Source organism: Cydia splendana, chromosome 12 (assembly GCF_910591565.1).
Source record: "Cydia splendana chromosome 12, ilCydSple1.2, whole genome shotgun sequence".
In the NCBI taxonomy this organism is placed as follows: Eukaryota; Metazoa; Arthropoda; class Insecta; order Lepidoptera; family Tortricidae; genus Cydia; species Cydia splendana.
In genome coordinates this window covers 16,454,226-16,463,944 of record NC_085971.1, presented here as the reverse complement: position 1 = coordinate 16,463,944, position 9,719 = coordinate 16,454,226, and positions in this window count along the sequence as shown.

The window sequence follows — 9,719 nt, the reverse complement described above, 5'->3', positions numbered from 1 at the left end:
TATTATACTACTACATAACCAGCTTAATCATATTAAAATGCTCCAAAAAACCCCATTTTGCACATGGGTTAAAGTGATGAGGGTGGTGCCCCTGCTTTGTCTCCCCTGCTCAATATGGTGGATGAGAAAATCAATATTAACTATGGCAACACAGCTCGTTGGACGTAATTTATGTTTAGAAGAAGTAAAAAAAACGGCAAAAGAATCACGTTTGTTGTATGGGAGCCCCACTTAAATATTTATTATATTCAATTTTTAGTATTTGTTACAGCGGCAAAAGAAATACATCGTGTGTGAAAATTTCAACTGCCCAGCTATCACGGTTCATGAGATATAGCCTGGTGACAGACAGACAGACAGACAGACAGACAGACATACAGACAGACAGACGGACGGACGGACGGACGGACGGACGGACGGACGGACGGACGGACGGACGGACGGACGGACGGACGGACGGACGGACGGACGGACAGACAGACAGACGGACGGACAGCGGAGCCTTAGGTCCCATCCTCTCCGTCCCGTCGGGAGGTCCCGTTTTTACCCTTTGGGAACCCTAAAAACTGCGCTTCCATACCTACCACACCACCATTTATTTATATTTAGTATTTTTTCTTTATGACGGACTTACGTTTGATCAGTTGTAATTAGGTTTTCATGGTAACATCGGTGTGGTGTGCTATAAAAAATAATAAATCTTTACACAAAATGATGAAGACATTGAAAAGAAGTATTTTTTTATAAACTACATATACATTTTGTTTGACAATATTGTTGCAATATTTTTTATATATTAAAGGACATATTAGGTAGTTTCATTCAATCAATGAGAGTATTTATTGTTTCATTAAATAAATTAAGTATTTTACCTAATTATTATCAATTATTTGAATTTTCTGAAGCTTTAGACACTCTAATTATTCGAAATGTCTAAACGTCGCTAGGCAAATAATCAGTATCATCACATAGGTTTGAACGATATGGCGGGTGGTAGGTATCAGCCAAATCATGAAACGCCGGCGCGGCGCCGGCGGCCTATAAATTGCATGAACTGGCGGATTTTACGATCGGCCGCCGGCATGTCAAAAAAATATACTTAAGTATTTAAACGCTCCATGAGTTAAGTTTTAATACAGAAATATGAAAAAAATACAATAAATATTATCGTTGAAACCATAACTCAAAATACCACCCGAAGAACTAGGTAATTTAACACGTTATTTTTTTAATTCAGTTTTTTTTTATTCACCCACTGCCGTTGGAGCGAGTGCGATAAAGGTTTTATATCCATCTTTTTTAAATCTTATTTCTCATTAGCGAGCTCTCATTTTCAGCTTTGTTTTTTTAACGACTGCTCTATGGAATTCTAGAACTTTTAAAAATGGAATGCGCTGCGATGAAGGATTTCAATAAAAATATTGATTCTTTTTTTTAACAGAGTTATGGCGTTAATTATTAGGGTTGCTTCTGTAAATTTGTAATAGTTAACAAAATTATTGTGTTTAAGACTGACATTTAATTACAGAGCCAATAACTTGTACGAGTATAAAAAATAGTTACTTAAGTACGTTGATTCAATCAATTATCCTGGTCCTGCTAGTCTCATCCAGAATTAAAATACTGAACTTGAGTACTTAATGAAGAATGGGGTCACAGCACGCAAAAGTTTTTTGCTGAAATCGCGAAGCGTCTGGTTGACGTAACTGGTGACGGAAGAGCTAGCGGCTTCCTCGCACAACGTATCAGCATTGCGATACAACGAGGAAATGCCGCCAGCATCCTTGGTACAATGCCTCAAATGCCTATTTTAGATTTAAGGTAGTTATAAATAAATAATAATAAATATTTTAATAATAAATATTATAGGACATTTTTACACAAATTGACTAAGCCCCACAGTAAGCTCAAGAAGGCTTGTGTTGTGGGTACTCAGACAACGATATATATAATATATAAATACTTAAATACATAGAAAACAACCATGACTCGGGAACAAATATCTGTATCATCATACAAATAAATGCCCTTACCAGGATTCGAACCCGGGACCATCGGCTTCATAGGCAGGGTCACTACCCACTAGGCCAGACCGGTCGTCATTATTAATTTAGTTAAGTATTTGTATAGTACCTATGTATATTTAATGATGTATCAATATCTTAAAACTGATTTTGTTGTTAGAAACTGACTTGTTGGCCGATGTAACACATAGTTTGCAAAATCTAAATTTTTGTGTAGGTAAGTATTAACAGATTTTTTTTACTATCATGCAAGTATTACATGTCTTTCAGTGTTGGTCCACCTGCCACCACTCTGTTGGCAACATGCTTTAAGACGAAACAGGAGCTGAGTTTTAAATATTTTAGGTAAATATACCCGTCTCGCTAACGGAAGCGGCACCTAAAAGTAGTGCGATAAGGACAAGGCGAAAAATCCTGCGTAAAAATCTCAAAAATCGAGGTTTCGTACTCCTCTGTTTCCTCCTCCAAAACTTAACCACTCGCAGCCAAATTTGGAAATCTAAATGATTATGAAATTATCTGTGTCGGTCCGTTTTGCTTTTTTGGCTAATTGATATCAGTTTTGAATGCCACGCCTCTCATTGCGGCATAGTCAATTAGGCCATTTTGGCCATTTTTGAAGGGCTCTAGCGCCTTAAAAAACAAAAATATCAAAAAAAGCAAAACGGTCCGACACAGATATTGACAATATTAATCTGTGTTGAAAAAATCATTGCTCTAACTTCAAAAACCACGGAGGAAAACGAGGAGTACGTTTGTATGGAGAAATGACCACTCCTGTTGGCTCTTAAATCAACAGTTTTGAATGATTCCCGGCTAGTTTCACTAGACTTATATCTACCGGGATATGAACCATGATTATATTTTGTATTGTTTTCGAGCTCCCGATATTTCGACGCAGTTAAATGCATCTTGTTCACGGGTAACTGATGATACTGGGATTTCAGAAGCTCGAAAACAATACAAAAAGTAATCACGGTTCATATCCCGGTCGATATAAGTCTGATGATTTAAATTCTTATTTACTGTAGTAATAGTAATAATACGATGGTAAATTTCGATCAAAATCGAAGCAACAATTTTCTCCGCGAGTACCCGCCACCCTCATTTTTAAAATCACTCGCACCCCCGCCGCTACTGTATTAAATTATTTACATTAGGGGTCACGTATATAGTCTAATGCAATATAATATGTATCTACTGTCACTTATTTATTATATGGTTAAATACTTTCAGTAGCGGAGCGTCAAACATATTACTTACATATGTAGCTTGGGAGGCCGGAAATATATTAAATACTCACATTAATTTTTAGATTTTGATTTTTAGTTTTAATAAGGTAAAATTTTATAACAAAAGATTATTGTATAGTGTATGTGAGCAAGTCATATGTTAGATTAGATTTTTCATTAAGACATATACATATGTGGATGAAGTATGATATTTCGAAATAGGCAAACCAACGAATCCAGTTGTAAAGTGCATTTGCATTTTGTATGCATTTTGAAAATTGCTAACACCTACTAAACTAGTTCTTTCTACTGTAAGGGCTGTAGAAAGTAGGCAAATAATCTAATACCTTTAAACGAGCAATTATTGTTTATTTATTTATTTAGATGTATATATGTCGCAGTCGGATCGTATAATCCGCCGTATTACATTACGGCTAGCCGTTTTCAAAAACAGGGGCGTTTTGAAATGCGGCGGTTTAACGATTAGCCGGATTGAATGCGGCTGAATGAGAATCCGCCGGAATGTATTCGGCGCCATACGTTCTTCAACACGGCTAGCCGTAATGTAATACAGCGAGTCATTAGCCGCCGCTTTGACAGTTTTTAGTTCCCATTTTTAACACCCGTGGCGCTGCCTGACAAACGCTGGGGTGTCCATCAAATCTGGAGTTCGTCGGACTGTTTCTTTTCAAAAAACATTTCTTTCGCAACTTAAATAGACGGAGCCCCGCTTCGCGGGGCTCCTATTTCTGAGCGGTTTGCCCTTCGGGCATCTGAAGCTACCTAACGAACCTAACCTACCTACCTATTGATTTAGTGAGACGTCCGTGAAAACATTACACTTTGGGGAAAAAAGCGTAGGTAGGTAAGTAGGTTAGGTTCGATAGGTAGCTTCAGATGCCCGAAGGGCAAACCGCCCAGAAATAGGAGCCCCGCTTGCGGGGCTCCGTCTATTTAAGTTGTGAAGGAAATGTTTTGGAAAAGAAACACATGTAGTGCGGTGGGACCATGGTAAAAATAAATTAAATTGCAAACATTGTCAAACTCCGGTTACGTAGGCGACCGAAAGAACTGGTCACTCTACAATCTAAAATAGTAGTACGATGCGGCTAAACGTTGGCCGCCTTATTGAAGAACGTATCGCAATGACAATCCGGCTAATCGTCGAACCGCCGCATTTCAAAACGCCCCTGTTTTTGATAACGGCTAGCCGTAATGTAATACGGCGGATTATACGATCTGACTACGACATATATATCTCGAGCGGTGGTGGCCGAGTGGATATGACGTCCGACTTTCAATCCGGAGGTCGCGGGTTCAAATCCTGGCTCGTACCAATGAGTTTTTCGGAACTTATGTACGAAATATCATTTAATATTTACCACTAGCTTTTCGGTGAAGGAAAACATCGTGAGGAAACCTGCATACATCTGCGAAGAAATTCAAAGGTGTATGTGAAGTCCCCAATCCGCATTGGGCTAGCGTGGGGACTATAGCCCAAGCCCTCTCGCGCATGAGAGGAGGCCTGTGCCCAGCAGTGGGACGTATATAGGCTGAAATGATGATGAATGATGATATATATCCCGGGGATCTCGGAAACGGCTCTAACGATTTCGATGAAAGTTGCTATATGGGGGTTTTTAGGGCGATAAATCGATCTAGCTAGGTTTTATCCCTGGGAAAACGCGCATTTTCGAGTTTTTATATGTTTTCCGAGCAAAGCTCGGTCTCCTAGATATTTAGATTAATTAGTCACAGTTACATTCATAACAATAACGTCACGTAGGTACGTGACTGCGTAGGACAGGCTCTACTAGAATTACTACAATTGCCTACATGATTTGAAACTAGGAAGTAAGTTAGCCATTATCATAGTGACTCTTAAAGCAACTTGCATTTTATATTCTATCTAGAATCTAGATGTTGTTTAATGACTGATAAAAAGGACACGATTGTACTAAGTGCAGTGATGCTTTAGTTTACCTCAGCCAGAGACCAGTAAACATTCAAGACGGACAATCTCCATACAACACCGCGTTCCTCGTGTGCTTTTTAGTATTTATTGTTCCATTTTAGCTTTATATGTATAAAATTTGTCACCTACTGCTTGTTATGACTTCTAAACGAGAAATTCGATCTTTCCTGGCCGCTGTTATATGCACAAAAGTACAATTAAAGCACAATGCTTAAAAGTATTTAAGGAATATTCTTATTTAGTGGCGCCATCTAGTTTTAATATTTTTAAACCTTTTCTAAGGGCTCAAAATGCTTTAATTGTGCTTTAAATCTACTTCTGTGACTATAACTGCGGTCGGTCAAGTCCAAATTTACGTCATAAATAGCAGTAGGGTGGCAGTTTTCATGCGCAAATGTAAAAATAATGCTTAATCTAATCTACAACTTTAACGATTCTCCCGGCGTTGTATGAGGTTGTCAATCTTCTTTATTTACTACACTCTGCCTCTGCTTTATGTACTTGTGATATCATAAATGTTGCCATAGAAACCTATTAGGGAACGTTTACAACTCTACACAACTTTTACGTCCACTATAAAGAAATATAAAGGCTCTTAAAAACATTGTAATGTGAAAGCCAGCAAACATTGTAGTTTTCAATCAAATAATCGGCTTATTTACGACCGATTCTAGCAAAATTCAAATTGCACAGACTATAAATAGATAAACTATAGATAACCACCATCTGCCGCCATTTGGTAATAAAACAAAACTAAAATCTCATTCAAATAACGAACAATGATTTCAACGTCCGAATGCTGACCCCTTTTCGCTTGCGTTCCCACTAAAAAAAGTAATTTTATTTTTTTAATCCCATCTGCATACTGGCACCTTCTTTTATTAAGACAATAGACAAAGCAGGTTTTTTTTTAAATTGTTACGTTGCGAAATTTAGTTCCGGTTGGCATCTGTTCCATTGTTGGAATTCGGTTGACACAATTAAGGGGAGCGGTAACGGGTTAAAACAAAAAATAGATTGTTATGGACCGAACAGGTTTGACGTTGGAAGGAAGTGAGATGTAAGTTTGAGTGTTACTTTTAAAATTTAGGGTTGTCAATACAATATCTTAAAATGCAATTTAATATTTAAAAGAAATTTCGTTACATGTAGATGTTGATTGCATCCTAACTTTTTGCTAACATTTTGAAAAATTATGTCCGCATTGATAGTAAATACCTACCTAAAAAGTAAAAAAAAAATGTGTTTAAAAATAACATTGCTTTACAAATCAAAAACACATGTATTACAATTTTACCACCCATATAATAACTCTACCTACCTACCTGTCTACCTACCTGTCTACCTACTTATTAATTTACCTATTGCTGACAGTAAAAAAATAGGAACCTCACGTATATTTCATACGGTTAGTACACTAAAGAAAATAACGAGAAAAGGCAAAACTTTTTACTTACTTGAATTCTCACACTGCCGTAGGTACCTACTAGATACGTGCTAAAATGATAAAAGCTAGCCAGATTCTAAAACTTTAATTGCACACGTTCCTAATGATTCGTTCTAAACTAACCTAAACAAAGACAACATAAAAAACATCCGTGCCGTATCTATAAATAATATTCAAGGCAGCACGTTCTAAAAAATACAATAAAATATCTTGACAACCCTATTTCATCCCGCATTTTAATTACAGCTCCTTCCTTCGCTCCAAGACATTGTCCCTTCCATAATTTATTCACACATTTCATTAGAAAACTCCTTACGAAACCAAAAAGTCATAAAACTTGTGCCAACCCTAACACTTACACAGTTTTAAAACTAAACCGCCCGCGAACCCATGCAAATGATTCCAAATTAAAAAGAAAAAATTAAAAAGATAGACAATACAGGTTTCTTTTTGAAATTGTTTGTCACTGCGTTCTCACAGTTCGAAATTTGAATTTCACGTTTTGTTTTTGCATGGTGAATATGATTCGAAATTTATGCACGTTTCTGTTATTATTTTAAGGTAGGGTTATTTTAAGATCTGATTAAAATAGTGGAGGGAAATTGAGATATTTAAAAAAGGTTTTTGTGTGAGATATTTTTTTTTTTGTAAAATATGAATGTGTGATGATTGTGATGAAGGTTGGAATTTCTTGAGGACCAAAAATTACTTTGAAGATATAGTTGGTCAAGCAGATCTTGTCAGTAGAAAAAGGCGGCAAATTTGAAAAATGTATATAAGTAGGCACGAAGAGTTATCGTCTCATTTGAATTTTGCGCCTTTTTCTACTGACAAGATTTGCTTGAGATGTTAGGATTGTTAATAAAATATTAAAAATTTGCTTTTAGCAATACTGCATATTTAATTAACATACTTACATAATAAGTAGGTGAAAAAACTGGCCAGGGAGTCACCTCCTTTCAAACATCACTCTAGCTTTAAAAAAATCATTATCATCAATATCAAGTGTAACCCAATTAGCACAGCGTAAATAAAAACAGCTACATCACTGCCACCGGCGGCGGCAATCAAATTGTCAATTTGCGCGATTTATTGCATTAGCTGCGTAATCTGCGGGTAATAGCGCGATCAGTATGTGTCAGGCGGTTATTATTTTTGTGCTCTCAGGGCTCCGTATATTTTACATTTATTTATTTAAACTGTATTGCACAAAACATAAAAATAATGTACAAATGCCGGACTTATTGCCCAATGGCATTCTCTACCAAATAATAATAATTTATTTTATTGTTTACAATTAATTCACCTACTTAGATGAATGTCCATCCAACACGGGCAATAAATTAAACCAGATAATTATAGAATGTATCCGTGTAATCATTTATTAAGAAGTTTTTTTAAGTTGCACTTAATTATGACTCCGTAATTAATTTTTGAAAAACCAACCGGCAATGTACAGCAAACATTACGAGATATAATATATTACGACATGACATTACGAGATACGAGCTTTTTATAGTAACTGCCAACAAGCGTTGACAGTTATTTGAAAACGCTCATACTAACTTTGTTTGTTGTTTTACATTGCGGGCCGAATTATTTGTACTGTTAATATTTTGATTGTATTTCTACGCAAAATTATCTCAATATAATTCTTAGGTCCTATGCTAACCACCGTTTAAATATTCACCCGTATTAGATTTACACACTGTATATTTTTTAAACTGTCAGTAATCCTGAAATATAAATGGGTTAATCAACTTTTTCTTGTCACACGTTGCTATTATCATATGTGGTTACGGTCTCCTGAGTCACTCTTAAAATTCTAGGTTTTTCGTATTTAAATGAACCAAACTTGCATTTTATGGCAGTTATAAGACCTTTCCATAATGGGACATCTACTGAGCATGTTAGTAGAACATGGTACAGCAGCTCTTCTAACAATCTATGCTACTATTGTCTCCTGGCTGATGGGACAGAATAACAACAAGAAATAGTTGATTGACCCAAATGACAACCTGACCCAAATAATGCCTCTTATGCTATTTATATGATCTCTAAATGTTCATTTCTAAAAACTTTCAGCGTTGCCAATGTATTTAACTCTCTTATTACTCCTATTGCAGTTAAGAGGAAAGTGGAGAACCCGCTCGAAATCGCCTTTTCATACAAACGTAGTCCTCAGTTTCCTCTCTGGATATTAATATTATTGAAAATATTTTAACATATTTGCTGTCCCTATATCAACCACAGCTATGCCCCTACGTTTGATTTTTTCCGAATTTTTAATTATTATAAGTGGTGGGAGCATTTAAAAATTTGTATGAAATCTGTTTTGCGCTCCTAATTTTTACAATAATCTAAAAATTGAAAAAAGTCAAACGTAGGGGCATAGCTATGAGTTAATATCTAATTATTCAAAAATATTTTCCAAAATATCAAGATCTAGAGAGAAAAAGGGAACTACGTTTGTACGGAGAAACGGTCGTCCCCTTTCCTCTTAAGCCTCTGTTAAAAAAAAGTATCGAATGACGTTATAAAAAAGGCCGCATGGCAACAACAAAGGTATTTTATTCACGCAAAAAGACTTGCAAAAAATACCTTGCACATTTAATACCTAATTAGCATGTAAAGACAAGCCCTAGGTTCCGCGAAACCCATATCGGTTTACTAATACGCATCGACCGGGAATAGAACCCGGGACTTCACGCTGACATTTCATACATATTCGCGATACCATCTTATTACAATTAGATCGATTACGAAAAAACGTTAGAACTATTTTTATTGTCCTTACAAAGTTTTTATTGCCTTAAAAAGGCTTTATCTTTAAATGTACTTCAGTTTAAAACTAGACTTTTTGGTCTATGGAATTAAGCCCCTTTTTAAAGTGGTTTAAAAATAGATAGGAGCTTTTAAAAGATAACCTCGTGGCTATTAGGCAGATGTGAGTGAATATAGTGGGTGATTATTATCAACTTACGATGTAAGAGCCCGATAATAAATATCTATTAGAAATACGTTAGGTGTTTAGCCGTAGG